Genomic DNA, 19,828 nt, shown 5'->3' with positions numbered 1-19,828 from the left:
ATCCCATCCCCTCGTCCTCTGGAAAATCCTTTGATTGATGTCCAGACTAAGCTAATTACGTGACTCAAAAAGTACCCGGGCACCCGTAGACGAACTTAAGTTGAGGTATTCAAAAACTTTCACCCTGCCAAGTGGCGCGATTAATTGATTATTTTCAAGGGTGCCAAACAAAGCACTCAACTCGAGGGTATAATAACAATAATAGCAAAAATAATAGTCTGGAGGTGCTGTCATCATAATGTTTATAACATTTCTCTCATCTCTCGTCTGCGAGGCGTTGGCAGAGATTACGCATTAAATAAATCATCAGCCTACGGGGCGCGTTGATGTTCCTAACACTTCACTTTGGCCCGGAGAACTGGATACTGGATACTGGTTACTGGAGTTTGGAGACCGGAGAAACGGAGGCCCGGGGTCGAGATTTATTGTAAATAAGCATGATTATCATAGCATCACGTATACGCCATGTTGAGCGCGGCAAACAGCAGACAAACAATTGAGATGCTGAAGGCAAGGCCAGCATTTCAAGTATAATTAGCTGTGGCCAAACAAAGATCAGAGCGGGGGCAATACTCTTTATTGCTATATAGTAGATGGGCCCTTTCTGTGCAGTGCATCCTTCAGGTTTCCGACTGTCATTATCCAGTTTTTCTTTAATAGAACAATGTATTTCATTAAAATGAGGTTTTCTATTTTAATGTCTAGCTCATTTGGGTAAGAAGAACTGTTTTACACAAAGCATTATGATACTCAATTGATTAAGAATTCTTTTTGATACGGAAATATTACCCAAAAATCCACAAAATCAAATGTTTTATTATTATTAGCTTAAAGGGAAACATTGTTAAAAATACATTATGATATTTAAAATAGTACAAAGTCTTTTGATAACTTTACCAATTAAAATATATAGGATTTATAAATTAGTTCATAGGAGAAAAGCAAAAGTTTCAGCCTTTAAGCCTATGAGGATTATAAAAATATTTCTTTAAAATGTATATTAGGTTTTCCAATTGATTTAGGACCTTGTGTAAGATAGATAATATTTAAAATAACCATCTAAGGCTTAAAGCTTAACCTTTAGCTTTGTGGGAACACAAGATATTATTACAGACTTTTCGAAAGTGAAATCATATAAGAGAGGGTTATGAACAAACATGAAATGCCTTTTAAGAGGATTTACTTTAGTTTCCCCACGTGGCTTTGCAGTATGCGGCACTGCGCTAAACCCAATATCACATTCAGACGCTGTCACAACTCGACTTGGCTTGAATCTGAATCTGAACCTGATTCTGAGCCCGAGTCTGCTGTCTGGCTGTCTCCTTTCGCTTCGCGTAACCTCAATGTGTTGCCAGAGCCCATCAGAGTCAGCATCAGAGGCATCGTGTCCTTGGCATCCTGCGCCCTATTTCTGGGCGACCACCACCCACTAGCCAACCCACCGCCCTTTTGCCACTCCTTTAACCACCCGAAACGGCAGCTTTGGTCGCATTACTGCGGCGCTTAAAAGGTTAAAACGTTTTTGACTTTGAGCGTCGACGTCTGCAGCCAGCAAATCGTCTAATGAAAGCGACTTTCGCAAATGAAATAATTCCGCTGCCTTTTTTCGCGCCGGTTTGTGCTTTCCGTTTTCCATTTTCCATTTTCCATTTGTGTGTACGTGTGTGTGGCGGGGTTGTGCCATTTTAATTGAGCCAGTTTGTTTAATTAAACATTTAAATTTGAAAATTATAAAGTCAAATATTTCAAGCCGCTACGTTGGCGCTGAAATGGAATGTGGCAGCAAGGTGAGATTTGCTGTCTCGGGAGGCAGTTGGTTAAATTCAATTTGGCTTAAAGGTGAGGTTTCCTAAAAGCAGCTTAAAGCTATTTAAATCAAGGATTTTATGTCCTAAATTTTTTGGAATTTTTGTATGGAGAGACAGAGGATTTTATTCTAATCGGCTTTAAGGTGGATTTTCCTTAAAGCGTTTTAGGTATATTTATCTAAAGTATTTAAGGTGCTTATATTTTTTTAATATTCCTTTCAGTCATATTATTTTACACAAAAATTATTCGATTACTTTTCATTGTTGGACATTCCTCAAATCTTGTCTAAAACCTCATCATACGCAAATTACGCGCTTTATAAGGCTCATTGCGGGCCAAATGACCTAGACAAGGCCCAAACTGCTCGTTAGATGACCCCTGGTGAACTTTGTGGCTGGAAAGAAATGAACTGGCCAGCTGAAACGAAACTCCACTCAAACTTGACCCAGTCCGTGGTCGAGTTTCACATTTTTCCACTCCAATCTAGGCGGATTTACCTGTTGCCAGAAAGAGAAAAACCGACTTTAAGTCATTTACCATGAGTTTTCCTTTTCACTTTTCCTCTCTTTTTTATTTCTGGGCAAACGACATTCATAATTTTTATTTACTTTCCTTCTCTCATTTTCGCTCTGCCCTTGGTCCCCGGATTTTCCTTTTTCCCTCTGCATTTTTATGCTCTCTCCCCCGGCGACATGGCGCGTACCACATTTCGTATACTTAATGAGATTTTTCGCAGACATATTTGCAATTTGGTAGGACCAGCGTGTAAAAGTTGCGACCGCAAAATATTCCATCCCTCCGCCAGAGTCTTCGGTTCAATTTGAAAGTTTCCCTTCAGTTAAACCCAGAAGCAACAAAAACTAATTACAATCTCAAGTTGTTTTTCCAACACTCGCTCGAACTTAAAGCTAAATGTTGTTGCTGGGGTTAAAAAAATACCATGAAAGTGGAACCCATATTAAAAAGTGCAGCAGTGCGGAGTCGCGGTGCCAGTTTAATTTTAGTTTTTCCAACTATTTTCCTTATTCCTATTGCTGTTTTGTTTCGTATTTTCCACTTGGCACTATCCACTTTCCACGCGAATTTATTCTTTTATTTTCCTCGCTGCAAATTGCACCTCTGTGATTATGGCCACTTGGCATCGTCTTCGCCGGCGCTTTGTTACTCCATTGGGCCATTTAAAAGGTGTTCTCGGCACGGTGGCCTCTAATGACATTCAGTCCCCCAGCGAAATGCACTAGACAATGCTCATTAGAGGGGCCATCCCATCTTGTTGGGCACGAACCCAAGACAACTCCAGCCAATTCGCAATTGGCCGGCGAAAGAGCAGCTGCCGGGACTCCAGATTTCAGCATTCAGATTCCAGATGGATCCTCGGGCCCAAGACGGGGCGGAACACCCTTCAAAATTTGCTGCTAATCTCTGCCAGCAGGCCGGCGAACATTTCCCGCTGGGCCGGTCCAATTGGAAACTCCCTGTTGGAGGCCTCTGTGCAGTGGGTATACGTTTCTACACCAAGAAAAGCGTTTTCTTATATATTAGTTACTAAAATCATGTAGCTTTAAACATTAAAACTAGATATATTTCATTAGAACAAGTTGAAAACTAAACACTGTATCAATTACTTACTGTTCTTCAGATACATTTTTAGAATTCCAATTTTATACATAGAATCTTTGCTTTAAAAAGTATACACATACCATCAGACACAATTTTATACATAGAATCTTTCTATAAAAAGTATACATATTTTAAACTAGTCCTTGAACTTTTGACTTATAATATATCATTTTTACATGTTTTAAAATAACAATACCCAATAAAAATGTATATCTATGTGTTACATTTTTGTTATATTTATTTGTTAAGAAGAAGAAGAATTTTTAGGTATATTTTTTGATATTTGTTATAACGCTAAAATTGACTAAGCTAAACTTGGATCTTGTGGTTATTGGTAAATAATATTATTATTGGTAGATACTTAAATATGACCTAAAATAATTATTGCTTAAATTCTATTCGTGCATCCATCTATGTGTTTTATTTTTGTTCAATCAAATATTTATAAACAATAATACCTAAAGATCTTTAAATATAATGACCCATTAAAATAACCGTTTAAATTTCTGTTTGTGCATCTCCCACTCAAATTGTGTTGCGTCATTATTCAAAATGTCAATGTCATTTCATTTTCTTGTGCCTGTGCTGCCTCGAAGGCTCCTTCGTTTCCATTCCTTTCGTTGGTGACACTGCAGACTGGTTTTTTGGTGGCTGAAGTCTCAACTCACTGCACTGACAGCTGATGATTGTGGAGGATAATGGAGGGGTGTCCTCCCGAGATGCCCCGGCGTTTGTCACGCTTAACTGCTGCTGCTTTCGAGCCTTCTGACAGCCTTCCAGAGTTTAAAGTTTCATCGAGAACTGCGAACAATGGTGTCATTTTTGGGGCCAGCCTTAAATCATAAACCCAATATTAGCTTTCCGGACATTCCAGCCACTTGTGTCCTTTTCCGTATTTACTTGCTATTTGCCAAGAGGTCCGCAATGGCCATCAATTTATTTAACAAATGACAAACGCTTTGCAAATCAAACAACAATAACTAATAGACAGTTTGTTTGCCGTTCGTATTTTTTGCTGTTGTTCCAGTTATTTAGTACAAATGGGCCTGGAGGGTCGCTTATCTTTGAGACCAGCCCCGAACAAAAGGAGGGCTTGTGGGATCGGGGCCCATAATCAGACAGTCCCAGTAATGCACCATCGAAAATGTGCGATATATATACATATTCGAGTTTGTATAAAATACGTATGCATTATGGCTAATAACCGATTTGCGTGCCGAACGCACATAAGCCAAACGCGGAGGTCGGAGGTCGCATTTGGCCAACGGCATGCCTGCCTTTATCGCTCGTTGTGGGCTTTTGTTGGGGCACAATGCAATATATGATAATCGTTTATTAAGTTTTCGGTTAGGGAAGTTCTTTCAGCAAACTAGTTGGATAGTGGGCGATCTAAGTTATGAATATTTAAATATGCGGAAAAATCGATCTCATAGCTAAAGATCATTTCAGAATTCGATTCCTAGCTATTTATTGAAATGGAAAATTCTATGAAAAATCAAAAAATTAAAAAATCAATTCATTATTAATGTACTCTTATAATGTTACTTAGTGGAAGGCTTACAAAGCCATTTAAATAATTTAAATTTGTAATCTTTACTATAATCTTTAATAAACCATTTCAATTTTAGCAAGGACCAGAACCATAAGCCATCTCTCTCTGTCGCACGATCAAAGCTCTGCTCCCAACTGATCAGGTAAGCTCAGCACAGACACGCACCACCAAGCGATCTGTTCCCACCTGTGCTGGCCAAATGGGAACAGCTTGCCCATAGAAGCCAGACCACTCCACTTACTATTTTGATCTTTTAGACGGCTCGTTTAGACGGCTTTATAAACGCGGCTTAAACAAGAGACGCCGCTGCCGACGTCGCCGTCGATATGGCCGATGCTATTTTCGAATTGGGCGATCTGACAGAGCGGCGAAGTCGGTTTTGGTGGGCTGATCAGTTAAATTCACGTCGTCGGCGAGTCGAGAAGCCAAACGCGGAAACGCCTCAGTGAATAAAGTGAATAGGCCGAGAACCTGAGCTGAGTGTTAAGAAACTTTAAGTGTGGTTTTTGCGCGCGGGGTTTTTATTTGTCTTGACATAAATCAGAGCAATTTGCAGATCGCCTTTTTTCTGCTAGCCGTTTTGTGAATGAGCCAACCTCAGCGGCGATTATTGTGCAGTGCAGCTTTCAAATCCATCTCAGTGTGGTAATTTTTCCGCTGGCTAATTGTGCAAGTAAAACAAAAATTCAAAACAACAACCACGCTTCGTCTAGTCGGCAATAGTGCCTGTGTGTGTATCTGTGTCGCAGTGTATCTGTGTCCGCTCAATCTTTGCTCAATCGCAATCTTTGGGCATTGCCAAAACAGGTTAACTAAAAGCAAACGTGTTCTTTACGTTTCTGTTGACTTTGCCAGCCGCAAAGCCAAAAAGTTAGTCAGCAGAAATACGAAATAAAAATAAATAAAAACTACGAGGAAAATCAATAGCACACAGTTCCTGTAAATTGGTGGAATAAAGCAGCTGCTGCAGTCGAAGAATCTCAAGGAGCCCAGGTAACAGGTAAGAGGTAACCGCAGGCCAATGGCCTCCTTCCCATTAAAATGCCAAGGGCTTGAACGGATGCTGCGGGGCAAGCAGCTCAAGGATGCCCAGATAATGCAGGCTTCGCATTCCCCAAAGAAAAAGAAGAAAAAACCAAAAGATACTGGGGAAAAAAGCAGCTCGTCAACGACCTGCTCCAATTCGATTTATGCAGTCCAAGGTCAACAGCAACGGCTTTAAAATGCAAACTCAGCCGAAGCTGAATCTCCAAATGAATGCGATGATGTTGCTTTTGCTGCTGCGTCTTTTGTCTCGCGTTTTTTGAACCTTTCAGCTCGACTCGACTTTTGTTAAACTTTGTCAAAGCGTAGAAGCGAATTAAAATGTGTGGAATGACTTTAAGTTTGCGGCGGAGATAAGCCATATTTAAACAAGATAAAGTTAAATGACAAAATTAAGTTAACTTTTAAAATTATGTTTGACTTGCAACTTATAAATATCTTAAAATGCCTCTTAGGATAGCCATAAATATTTGCGAATATAAATTTTAAATAAAATAACCATCTGCATAACGTTTCGTTTTAAATAAATAAATCGCACAATTTAATTGGAATATTTTAAATCAAATTAGAAAAAATTTAGTTCAATAGAATTTTTCTAATAGAATAATTTCTTATTAAAATTTATCATTCATAATTAATTTATAATATAGAAATTAATGGAATTACTACATTTTATTTTTATTAATTGTTGGTCTTATATACATATTTTAATATCTATAGATATTAAACATTAAGAAACATTTTCAATATATATACAAGGGTGGTCAAAAGTATTTTCACAAAAAAAAAATTAAATATATTCATAATTTGAACTTACATCTTGTTAACTTTGGCATCAATGGAAAGGTAATTTAAATGCCGTTTGAATGATACAATACATTTCTTAACACATTCAGTACTTATTGAAAAGGACGAAATTGTGTGAAAATGTCCTTTTTGAACTTTTTTCCTTGACTTGAAAACTTAAATTTTTTGATTCAAAAAGTTTCTTCAAACAAAAATAATAGTAACTGCAAAAAGAATTTTTCAAAAATCATTTTGCTTATATTTTTTATGATTTTTTGAAAATGCTTAGAAACATGCATTTTAGGCATATTTTTCTCTTTTTCATACAAATTTTTTCCGACAGTGTCACCTTTAAAAAACCATAAAAAATATAAGCAAAAAGATTTTTGATAAATTCTTTTTGCAGTTACTATTATTTTTGTTTGAAGAAACTTTTTGCATCAAAAAATTTAAGTTTTCAAGTCGAGGAAAAAAGTTCAAAAAGACATTTTCACACAAATTCGTCCTTTTCAATAAGTACTGAATGTGTTAAGAAATGTATTGTATCATTCAAACGGCATTTAAATTACCTTTCCATTGATGCCAAAGTTAACAAGATGTAAGTTCAAATTATGAATATATTTAACTTTTTTTTTGTGAAAATACTTTTGACCACCCTTGTATATTTCATTCAGCTAATGATACACTTTTTTGTAAACCATTAATCTAGGGGCATACACAAATAAATTATAGTTTTTCAGAGTGTACTCATAAAAAACTAGACTAGTGTCTTCTTCTCAAAAGTTTTGCATATATGAAGGACAGCTCTTAGGCGAAAAGCCCCTAGCTCCAACTCTTTCACAGTCGTTTGTAATTATTTAATTTGCTGCCTCTAACCGGGTACTTAACCTTTCCAAAATTTACCACAAACCGCAACAATGAAGTCGCCACAACAACAATAACCGAGGTGGCCGCGTTACTTGGCACAATTAAAACCGCAAAACTCGACTCGTTAGTTAACTTTGACCTGCTCAGCGGAAAAAGCATGAGAGGCATAAAGCAGAAAGGTCGAAATGCACCCACAAAGTTCAGTGATTAAATTTGAAGAGGAGGCCCTAAAAAGGAGGCATTAAATCCTGACTAATTCATATGCTAATGAAAAATTATGCAATTAATGTTGGTCAAGGCGGCTGCTTAAATTAATTATTTCACATGAGTTGCACAAAAGTGGAAATCAAGTGACTCACTCAATAAACCATTACAAAGTATTGCCGTTTTTTGTCCAATTCCGCAGGGGAAGCCGTAAAGTCGATGAGAAATATGTAGATCCGCGCACACAAAGTTCTTGAAGATCTCGCAAGTCAGAGTGAGTGACACAAACTCGCTTCTCGCATTTTATTAAAAATCAACTTTGTCCATAACAACTCAATATACAATGACTGCCCAGTGGCTTTGTTAGAGCATGAGTAATAAAATTCGCATTCATCAGCTGCCAATTCGATCAGCGGAAATTAAATAAAACTTTTCCGCAGCTTTCGGGTCGCGTTTTTTTGGTAAATTGAAATAATTCTGCTTAAATTGCTAATTGTTTTGGCCAAAAATTCTAATTAGTGCATCCGTGTTCAATTTGAAGCACTCGTTAGCTGCCAATTGCCGTCGGCAATAAATTGCATTTGCCATTTCGGCACTTGTTTGGGGCTTTTTAAAGTGCAATTAACGCCAAGCTGATGCACAATTATTTATTTATATATCGGGTGTTTTTGTTTTTACAATTTTTCCTCCCTTTCCCGCTTTTTTATCTCGCTTTGACAACACACTTTTATTGAGTTTGTCAAGGCGCAACGCCGTTTTGGCCATTTGTTACATTTGCATGCCATCCAGCGGATGCACATGTAATGGCAATTGATTTACAAGCTATGCGAACCGATATAAGCCGGGTAGCAAAAAATTATAGCCATTTGTAGTAGGTGTGTGTGCGTATATAATTATTCAATTAAACGACCGCACAGCGAGCCAAAGGTAACCGCCAATAAAAATATTCATCCAAATACAAATAAATGCATTTTCCTTTTCATGTATGTGGCACTTTTTGTTCGATTTTCCGGCAAGAGACATGGAGCCACGAATGCAATCAAAGTCGTACTTTATGGAACTGGGGGGAAAAAATTAAAAAACGACAGCCAAAAGTCTGCGGCAAATTTAATTTATTTGTTTGATTTTATTCGCAAAAAGTGTCAGATAACTGAAAAACATCATAATAAATGAGCAGCGCGTGGGTAGCACAGAAATGCCCTATAAAAAAGTTGTATGCAAGTGCTAAAAAGTGTTATAATTGCTATTTAAATATTTAAAAAATAAATATATAAGAAACTCCCAGCATATGTTTATATAATATTAGATAAACTTGTGTATTCTGTTCGAGTAAACCCCAAAAAATATAGATTGCCCTACTTCGTCACTGTCTTGGCCCATTAATAAATATCAATAAAATCAATTTGCACATGGCCAAACCCACAAATCAGTCGAGTTTAATTATTGTAAATAGCATAGCATAAATAGCAAGGAAGTAAAATCAATTATGCAAATGGCCTTAACAAAGTTATGAAACATGTTGGCAAAAATAGACCTTGATGCGAAATCAATGGCTTCCTATTCACCGATAAACAGAGAGTAGATTTTCCAACTCATCGCTTTTTTATGCCGCCAAAAACGGTGATGGGAATATGCAAAGTTTCCTTTCTCGTCATATTTGCAACGTTTATCCGACTTCCTGACGGCCGACAAACACTAACAGTAATAAGCCACTTGTAAGGCAGCAATAATGTAGATCTATGGACCAAGATAGACACAGGGCCCCCTCCTCTTGACACATTTGCATAATCTGGGGCAAATCTTTGGTAACAAGTAATCGAAAATAAATTTGCATAACAAATGCCAGCTTAGAGGCCCCGTTGACAGTGGGAAAAGTGAGCAATAATCTGGGAGGCTCCTCAGTACAACAATCAATAAGTGCTGTACAGATGCAAGAAACATAAAAAATATGCGACGACTTTCTGCATTGGAGCGCACTGAAATTTAATCAGAATTTAAATTGAAATTCCCCCGAAAGCAAAACGAGACGAAAGGTCGTACATATATTTTTGCATGCTTATTTGTATATCAGCAAATAGAACAAACAGCGGCCTCCAGGCAGCCAAAAAAAATGAAAAAAAAAATAAAAGAAACAAAGACACCGCTCCGGTGCCGAGTAATTGCCAAATGTTTACGCACATATGTACGAGTAATATTTGCATATAAACAGGCATATGTAGCCGCTTTTCATTCCGACATTGCAACGCTTTTTTAGGGCTCCCCCATTTGCATTTCATTTCAAAGCTTGTTTTTTCAGATATTCCTGTTTTTTCTGTTTTTTGGGAGTACGGGGCGTTTGGAATCGGTCTCCTAGGGGCACACGGAATATGAAGTGCCAAGCGATGGGCTGTGATTTCATTTGGCAAGCGGAATTCGGTGCTTTTTTAAGCGATGATGGAGTCGGAAAATGTGATGACATGATTTTCAAGGGTTTACAGATCGCTGACATTGGGAGAACTCTTTATTGCAACACTTTAATTAATTTCCCTTTGTCCCCGGCTTGGGCTTAATTGAAAAACGTACTCTGCCATCCCGCCAGCAGGCGACTCCTTAAGTCACTGCCGACAGATTATTCCGGGTTAATGACTCTTTCAAGTGACACTTGAACGCTTCTCCCGGCTAAAAGCCGCTTAAAGTCTGGCCTTTTTGGTTAGTGGTTTTGCCCAGGCAAAAAGAGAAAAAATAGCAAGTAAAACAGAATTCAGTTTGCGATTACTCACCCTGCAAAGTTGACTAAGCAACTAAGCTCGACTGTGGCTTGAAATTGGATCACAGCTCTGCCCTGCCATCTATTTTTCATTTTCCCCTTTCATTCCCCCCTTTTTTTTGCAGTGCACCCAGTGTTTGCTTTTGGCCCAAAAGCGCTCAACTGTTAAACTGAATAAAATGCAATGCCAGCGCATTTTTAATTGTTATTGCCATTGTTGCTGGCCGGCTGTTGACTAAATTTAGTTGGAAATACAGTTGAAAACTGGTGTGTGGACCTTGAAAACGAGCGTGGAAATCTGTGCATAATTGTTTGGAAAATGTTTGCACAATTCACACATCAAACCGTAAACCGAAACCAAAGTCTGCAGCTCGCATGAGGTCGTCTGTTAATTACCACAATGCAGACTCCATAAAAGAATACAAATTAATTGCTGCAAGCCGGACAAACGAATTACCAAGGCCTGCAAAAATATTAAAACCCCGTGCTCTTTTTGTTCGTTAGTTAAATCATAGCCAAACAATTGCAGGCGACAGTCAATGCAAACACTGAAATAAAGCGAGAAACACAAAACGTTTGTCACCAATATTTATTTATACCTATAACCACCTATATCCAGAAATACACAGCTGCGTTCAAGTCTAAAGGAGCAGGACAAAAAGTATTATATTATATATAAAAAAATTTGGAAGGGGAAACACTTACTAAATAATTTTAAATAAGTTCCAATTAAATATATCAATATCATTTCTATATCACATGTTTTATAAACAAATAAAAAGGTATGTCCTTATTAATTTTGTTTTATTTAATATATTTTTTAAAGGCATCCCCATTTTCCTACTATTTTAAACACAACTGTTTTTACTTATATGGAGACGAAGCGATGTGTATAAAAATGCAATCAAATAAATTTGTATTTTCATTTTTATGGTACAACAAAATGGCTTTTGACTTGTGCATTTCGTGTGCATTTGACGCTCGTTTTGCTGTCCTTTTATTTATTTCTTTATTCTACTGTTTTAAAAGACCTCAGAGACCTTTGGTCGTTGAATATTTATTTTAGCCAATTAATTGTCGTTTCGATTGGACGACTTTCTTGCCCCCTGACCCCTGGGGAGCCGCCTGCAGAGCCTTAAAAGGTCTTTAAAGCCTTGAAGAGGCCATAATTTGCCCAGTGTCTGCATTTGCCATTCACGAATATGAATGAAAATTTCTGGCCCCGCCAGGAGAAAAGCAATAAAAGCCTTTAAATATTTACACACTCAGCCAGAAAAGAGCAAACAAGCGGGCGCGCAATCTCCTCCTCGTATGCAAATAAATGCTAAACAGTTGAGGGCCTTGAAACCCTTCGTCTTCTTTTTTTCTCGCGTTTTTGGGCGAGTGTGTTTGCCAGGATTTTGACTTCAAGTTTTGCAGCTTACCACACGGCGTATACTTGATCGATTTACCCGAAAGTTCAATGTGAGCCGCGTTTCCCGCTTTTCCTGCATTTCCCCGTCTTATTTGTTTGTTTATGCGAACTGCGGGGCTGAAAAGTGATTGTCGGTGTCACACAGATTTGTTCTAGCCCCCATTTGCCCCCATTTTCCCCTCGGCTGTGTGTTGCGTTTGTCGCACAAATAACAGCAACACTTTGTGTGCAGCTGCAGCTGCAGTTGCATCTGCCATGTTATTTGCTGTCTGATGATACCCAAACCCAGCCCCTGAGCCCTGGAAATAACCCACTTTCCGTTCCCCCGATATCCAGATATATCCGCCCACAAATCCTCCCAGACGCAATGCACTTTATGTCTTGATGCTGCTGACGGCGGCGCCAACGTCTCGAGGGTTTGCTTCTGAAGCGGCTTCTAAACACTGGGAAAAAGGGAAACCAGAGGAATATTCTCGTTGTGATAGTGACTTCTAAACAAATATTAAAAATTGAACCCACCCTTTTCTTGCTGAATATTTAATTCTTATAGTATAGATCACTTGGTTATGAAACATATATGGTTATGATTTCTTCCAAATCATCTTATAGTTCTCCATCTTATGATTCGATATTTAATATATTTATATTCATAGCCTTGTATCACACTTGCACTAAGTGGTAAGTGATCTTCGTACTGATACTGTAAGTATTATTAAATACCTTTAGTAGTTGTTCTCGGTGCAACCAGGCTGCTCTGCAGCTTCCCCTGTTTTGCAGTGATTGTCACCAGCACCAGGACTACAATATCATCATCGTCCTCGTCATCGTCGTCATCCCCTCCTGGTCCTTAAGGTCCTTGTAGTCCTGGTCCTAGTCATCCCCTCCACGCTAATCCTTGTCATGCACCGACGACCCAGCGACTGCTTCGCTTGTTCCTCCCTGTTGTTATTGTCAAGTGCAAATGTGTCGGTGAAATATGCAAAGACATAAATATTTCAACGTGTTTGGGGGCCTTCGAATGATGGGGGTGTGGGAAAAACTGCAGGGAATGTGTGAAAATCACCGACTGAGAAGTGAAATCACGATGCAATCCCTTTTGCCACGACATTGGACATCGGACATCGGACAGCGGACATCGGACTTTGTCTTATGCAATGGCATTGGGCCAGTAACTGACCTTAGCCAATTTCCCGGACATTGCGCACATGCGATTCCATTCAATTGGAAGCTGGAAAATTTATGAACCCAGCCGGAGACTCACAGCCCGTGTGCTCATAAATAGAAATCACATTCGCATGCTTGAAGCTTCTAGATTTCCATGGATATATCCCAGTGTTTATATTTAATTTAATGGGTGTGTCCAAATTGCATACATTTTGCAATCATTTGCATTTCATATTAGCCGGCACCGCATGCGACTGATGCTGACGTCTGTGCACCGGAAGAAAATGTATTGAAATTCATTTTACGATAAAATATATTTTTCAACGCTGTTTAAAATATATGAAGAAATCTCTTGTTAACTTTTGTGAATGAGTTAAACTGGTCATGATTGCAAAATAAGTTCCTATTTCTTTCTAAGGTTTGTCTGACAGAATTTCCTACTAAATCATGAGATATCAGACTATGTAAAGATATTTCTTTCGGGGAATTATGTCCACATTACGAAATCGAATTTGTCTTTCCAAAAAATGTATCTCCAACTTAACCATTACTGACGGATATCAAACTGGAATTCCCTTTTTCCTGTTTTCAGTTATTATCTTTAGTTATTATTTTAAGTGTACATATGACTTGCTACCAGTAAATACTTTCCATTTGGGCAAACAACGGGCCGTATTCATTGCCAAGTGCAGGCCTCAAGTGGCGTGGAGTCGTAAGTCAAAGATACGGAAACTTTGCCACTCAAGCACCCAGTTTATGGCACTTGCGAAACGGCAATGGTTATCCAAAGTGCAACCTTTGCTGACCCTCGTGTTACGACAGATCTGTCAGAGGAATCCGGTTTTTCGCACCAAACTGTGACTAGGTGGACAGCGGTAACGACTGTGTTGATCCATTGGGCTTTTGGCTTATATGGTATATGGGTTCCACCCCCTTTACTAAATCCTCAACGATGACTTCATTGTTTGCCACTTGGAGATGCACATTCCTCGGGTGCAACGAGGTTCTCGATAAGTCGGCAGAGGTCACTCTTGAGTCAAGAGCCAGTTCCAAAGTCCCGTAGTTTTTGCGTTGTATAAGCTGATTGCCGGCTTAATCATTGAATAAGGCGGGTAATTGCCCGGCAATTGCTAATTTCCTTGGGTTCAAAGTTCAGAAAACAGGCATTGGCAAGGCATATGAGTGAAAGTTCACGTAAAAGGTGACCACCACCTAGGCAATTAGGAAATATTACAATTATTTAATATAAGCTCGGCGTAATTGCCTACAAAGTATCTATGCCCCATTCACAGTAGCCATTAATTTGCTTCTCAATTTGCACTGTAATTAGAGAGCAATCAGTTCGGTTTTCAAGAGAACTATTCGTAGAGTTGTTAATGGAAATGGAAGTACTGAGGTGAGGTTGCCAGGCAGATTGCATTGAAATCGGATCACCGGATTAGTCTGTAATTATAAAGTGTTTCAATTCAGACAAAAGGCTGGCATTGTTTTTCGGTTCTGTATCTTGGCTCCTCAAAACGCTGCTCTGCAACCATTTGGCAACATGTTTTAATTGCAATCAGCGAACCATTCTGCCGACTCGCTTGCCTGATCAGTTATTTGTCAAAAGCTGATTTCGCGGCCGTGTGCCCCGTATTTCGTCGTTATTGCATCGCATCGAACATGCCGATTTTGCCCAGGCAGCTGTAAACTAGAATTTTGAATTCACAAATTCACAATTTTCAATTAACAGCGCCGGCAAAATGCGCTGACTCAGGCCAGAAGGAAATTGCGAATACCCATGGCATAGGCTGCGAAAATACGAGACTGGCAAATCGTTCATGACTGGGCGGGTTACGGCTTTCCACCGGCATTGTGACAGCTTAATTGGGCCCGAAATGGGTTGAGTGGGCGGGATTTTGCCTCAGTGTATTTATGCACATGTCTTATGCAACAGCTGGAAACTCACAAATGTATGCTACTCGAAATGGGGCAGGTATGAGTAACTGGGGAACATTTTGCACATTGAGGAAAGTGTGTTCAATATAGCCTTTAAATGATTTAATATGGATTTATATTTGAATTTTATATGCAAGGAGAAGGATAATAAATATAATTAAACTTTAATCCCCGCACATACGTGCTGTGAAGTCAAATTTATTTGTATTTTTATTAATCTCCGTTTTTATTTTATCCCATGAAATGTGTTTGTGTTATATTTTATATTTAATGTGGTATTTTTTCCCCTGTCCAAAAACCACTATCTCTGATAAGAGCCCACATAAACCTCTCGTTATGCATTAGAACAGGCTCTTTTCCATCAGGAAAACAGGCAACTAATGACTCGTAATAATTGCGGTTCATGTTCGGTAAGAAAAATAGGCTTCATTAAATACAAAAGCGCTTAGGAGAAGGCCTTCTGCCCGGCCACCCACTGGCAAATCCCAGGAGGAGTACACATGCTACATAATAACAACATTGGCAAAACCAAACCATACCAACGAGCATAACAAACGATCTATGAACATTTCTGGCCATTTCAACAAGCTCGAACATTTTGCGGTTACACCCAGGAAATTGTTTGTTGGATTTCTGAATTATATTTTGCCGGCTTGGCTTGGCTTGGCTTCCCCAGCAGGATGTTAAATTTAAACCGGCAAACAAATATTCCAGCATGTGTGCCCCAGTTTGTCTCGAGTAGTGAGTTTTACACACATAAAATACTGTGTGTGAGCTACTGATTAAGTTGTGCGGCAGCCTTTCAATTTTTAGGAGCTCAAAAATTATGTGAAAATAGAATTTAAATGCAAACAATTTGTTATTAGCCGCTTGAGCCTGTTTGCCAATGCAATTTTCCTGCTCGTCTGCGGCTGAGTACACGAGGCGTATACACAATGTGGCCAAGGGAAATTATGTTAAACGGTTTATGGCCTACAGCCGAGTTGGCCTAAAGAAGAAGAGGAATCCTCCTTTGACTTGTGCCCAAATTATTTGCACATTTGCAGCTCGCCGAAAGCGGAGAATGGGTTGTTGCGAATTATTTGCTAACTATTTGGGAAATTGTTTTACTTCTTTGTGCGAGTGTGTTTGCGGGCATTACTAACACATGAGCGCATTTTTCGGCGCTGTCCGGCGAAATTTTTGCTGTGCAAATTTATTGAGCGTAAAATGTTGTGGAAATTCGTTTTTTTAGCCCGCATGTGCCAAACCAAAAATAAACATAAATATTTATTAGTCTGCAAAGAGTTGTCCCATCGCTTTGCATACATTGTGTATGCAAATGACTAAGTGAAGATTTGGGGCCTGTCACTGACCCATTTCCGGATGGCCTCAACCTCGAACTCGTGGCAAAGCACATAGTTAATGTGCTGGAAGCCCGGGCCCAGCAATCAAGCGATTCACTCAAGCACATGGGAGTGCTAAGTAATTTTTAAAACGAAAATTGATTTGGGGGCAGAATTTATCGACATAAGATTCAGATTTTTATGAAATATATTTTTATAAAATTTATTTGTGACAAAAAGTTAATGACAAAGGTTTTTTAGGAGTGAACTAAAAATGAGGTACGTGTATTATCTCTACTTTTCTCTATCTATCTATCATGTTATACGTTTAAGTAGCTGTTTTAATGTGTAAATAAAATGCTTACCAACTTTTGGTTTCGATACCCCATCTGTAGGGATTACCTAATCCCAATACTATATCCAGAACGTAACTGCAACCGAATGCTTAGTTAACTCTAAACACACCCATAAATGTTGCAAAGATCGAGACGTAGCCGTAAATTCACATGGATAATACACATTGTGCGCACAAATAAAAACGCACTAAAACAAATGCCCGGGGAAGATGTGACTCGAATTCCGTGCGGGGTTAAACATTTCGGTTATTTACCTGCCTAAAAACAAATCCCCGTATGGAGAGATACGTGTATCTATGGCTAGACAAGTGTCAGGCACCAGATAATCATTTCAGTTTACAACTTTTTCCCTGTTACCTCCAGATTTCTTGTTGTTTTTGCCCGGTTGTTGTTTGTTTTGGCCAAAAAAGTTTTTGGCATCCCCTCGACTCATTGTCGCGCCTGCTTTATGGGCGTAGCCATTGCCATTGAAGTCGTCGTTCCTTTTTATTGCGGCGTTTATATTTGTTGGCAGGAAATAGCTTTCGTGTGCTCACATTCGATAGATACAATCGCAACACGCAACAATTTGCACTTCTTTATGCTGCCGAACTTCAAACTTTGTTCGGGTCCTTTATTTTGTATAAACATATTTTACCTTTCATGCATGTGCGCACCTGTCCCCCCTTTCCCCGTTCAACCCTCCTGTTCCTTGGGTTTATCCGGTGTGCTATGTGTGATTTTATTTATTTCCGCCTGCCTCTGCCAACTGCTGCAAAAAAAGCCCATAAAGATTTCCAGAATGCGGATACAAATCTGTGCAGGCACACGTAGCTGGTATCTTGTATCTGGTATTTCGGTGATACGACCATGGGAAGGCCAAGTTTAAAGATGCGCCAGGCCGCAAAACAGTTTCCCTCTCTGCGGCCTTTATTACATTAAAGGATACTCGCAACGGGTTTGGGACTCTGCCACTAACACCTTTCTTTCGGGTCTTGAAAAATGACTGTAGCAAACTTTTATTGTTGGTTGGTAACTTCCAGGCAATCTCCGCTTCCACAGCAGAGGTTAATGTTAGGGTTTTAGAGCTGACCTATGCAAGCTACATCATTTTTTAAATATTTAACAAATAAATTGGTAACCTTAGAGGCCATTAAATGATTGCCACAGCAATACATACATCTTAGATATATTTTCAGACAAGTATAAAGTACAGACATATAAACATTTTACTGACTAACAAGTAATAGTCATAAGTCACTTCATATATTTTTTAGTAGCTATTATCTATCTAATAAGTATTCGTTGATTTAACAAGATATTATTAAAGATTTCTCTGTACTGTATAAGTATGAAATCTCTTAAATAAATTGTCAATTTTAAAGCTCTTTAAGTAACAGCATAAATTTACATCAATAACTAAGTACCTTTTTAGACAATCATAGCAATATATTTTATCACTACCAGCCAGACATATAAACATTTTAATGAGGTACTAATAAGATACTGAATATGTGATTATCTAATGATTTTTAATTAGTTAACCAAGAATTCATCGAAGATACTTAGCTTCTCCCTGTGCCACAAAATATCTCAAATTTCCATTCCTTATTATCAACTATTATTTTTGCCGCAGGAGCTAGCTTACTACAATTACAATATGTCCGGAGTGAGGGGTGGTTATGTGTGTTCTTGGTTTTACATTTCTTTGATTAAATTCCTTTTGGGTTGGAGCTAAAGTTTTAATTAGAGGCCAAGATTCATCCAAAGTCCCTTTGGCCATTGGTCTTGTGTGCTGTGCATATTAATTGGATTAAAAACAAGTTAATTAACATTGAAGTCTGTGAGCGGTTGACCGAACCACAGGGCAGATGAGCAATAAGTTCCACAGTTGTGGCTCCCGGAGTGAATAGTGAGTACATATCCATTGCAGTTATAATCAGCTTAGCACTAAAGTTGCATCATCATCATCAAAAGGATGATGGCTCCTACTCCTTTCTAGCTACTAGCTACTGGCCACTTACATGTTTAAACAATATTTCTTAATTGAAATGCCAGAGGGCAAACCCACCAACATTAGCAGTGACAGCATATAGCTCATGAGTCGCTCGGTAGCCGCAAAACACCACAGTACCAGGATACCAGACCATATCCCACCGTATTGCAAACCCAACCGAACCAACGAGCAAACCAGGGAATTGTCTGGCTGCTCCTACCATTTTTTGGCTGCAAGCGGCAGAGCTGAGCAGAAATTAATTACATTGAAGTCATTTATCAAGAAAGTTTATTTCTTGCAGTCGGTGCTGGCCAAAAAAGCCAGAACTAAACCAAACCAAAGCGAAACGAACTGAAATACAACAGAGTAGAACCGAAGTAGAACCGAAAGCCAGGCCAACTCAACCACATCCCGTCAGTTGTTGTTTCCGTTACTTGGTTGTTGTTATGCTTATTTTTATTTTTATTTATTTGGCTTGGCCCTGCCTATTGTTAGTGAGAAGTAAATCAATAAATGGCATCGGGCTTGGATTTTGTTTCGGTTTCTTTAGCATTTTTTTCCGACCCAAACCCCATCCACATTGTTTTTCCCGTTGAGCTGTGCAAAATAATTGCAAAAGTTTTGCCCAAGCTGGCAAATTGTTTGCTGCATTTTCGATTAGCAAAATGTCAATTTCGAATGAAAATGAAAATAAAAAGCAACTACCAAAGCACTTGGCCAAATTGTCGTTAACTGGCAAATGCCACTACACACAGGCAGTTGGAAAAGGATGGCGAAATGGTGGACAGTGGATCCTGGGCACTCTGGGCAGTGGAAACTGGTTATCGGGACATCGGGGTCTCTGGCGACAAGCGGAGCCATTTTCAAAATTTGATTTCATTCGAGCCAAAATGGCCAATGCCCAGCGACCAGCAGCCGCACGAAAAATAGTGCAAGGGTCAGGGGTCGCATCTACATGACAGCAATATCCATCACGAGGCTAAACCCTCCGCTATGCTCCATTCTGGCTTGACGATATACAAAAATTG

At 39.0% G+C, this 19,828-nt stretch overlaps 1 protein-coding gene across 2 annotated transcripts in view; it reads left to right on the top strand.

Annotated features, from left to right (window-relative positions):
• The first annotated feature begins 5,363 nt into the window (after positions 1 to 5,363).
• Positions 5,364 to 19,828, top strand: part of osy (ABC transporter oskyddad) — a 51,263-nt gene continuing 36,798 nt past the window's right edge. The window contains exon 1 of one of the 2 annotated variants that reach the window (XM_065865293.2): positions 5,364 to 5,974. The gene's annotated coding sequence lies outside the window, so the exon portion shown is untranslated. Of the gene's footprint in view, positions 5,982 to 19,828 lie in introns of both variants that reach the window. The other variant, XM_065865292.2, reaches the window with a different exon arrangement.

Source organism: Drosophila suzukii, chromosome 3, assembly GCF_043229965.1.
Source record: "Drosophila suzukii chromosome 3, CBGP_Dsuzu_IsoJpt1.0, whole genome shotgun sequence".
Taxonomy (NCBI): Eukaryota; Metazoa; Arthropoda; class Insecta; order Diptera; family Drosophilidae; genus Drosophila; species Drosophila suzukii.
Note: the sequence above shows the minus strand (reverse complement) of the source record. Positions and strands in the feature narration are given on the sequence as shown.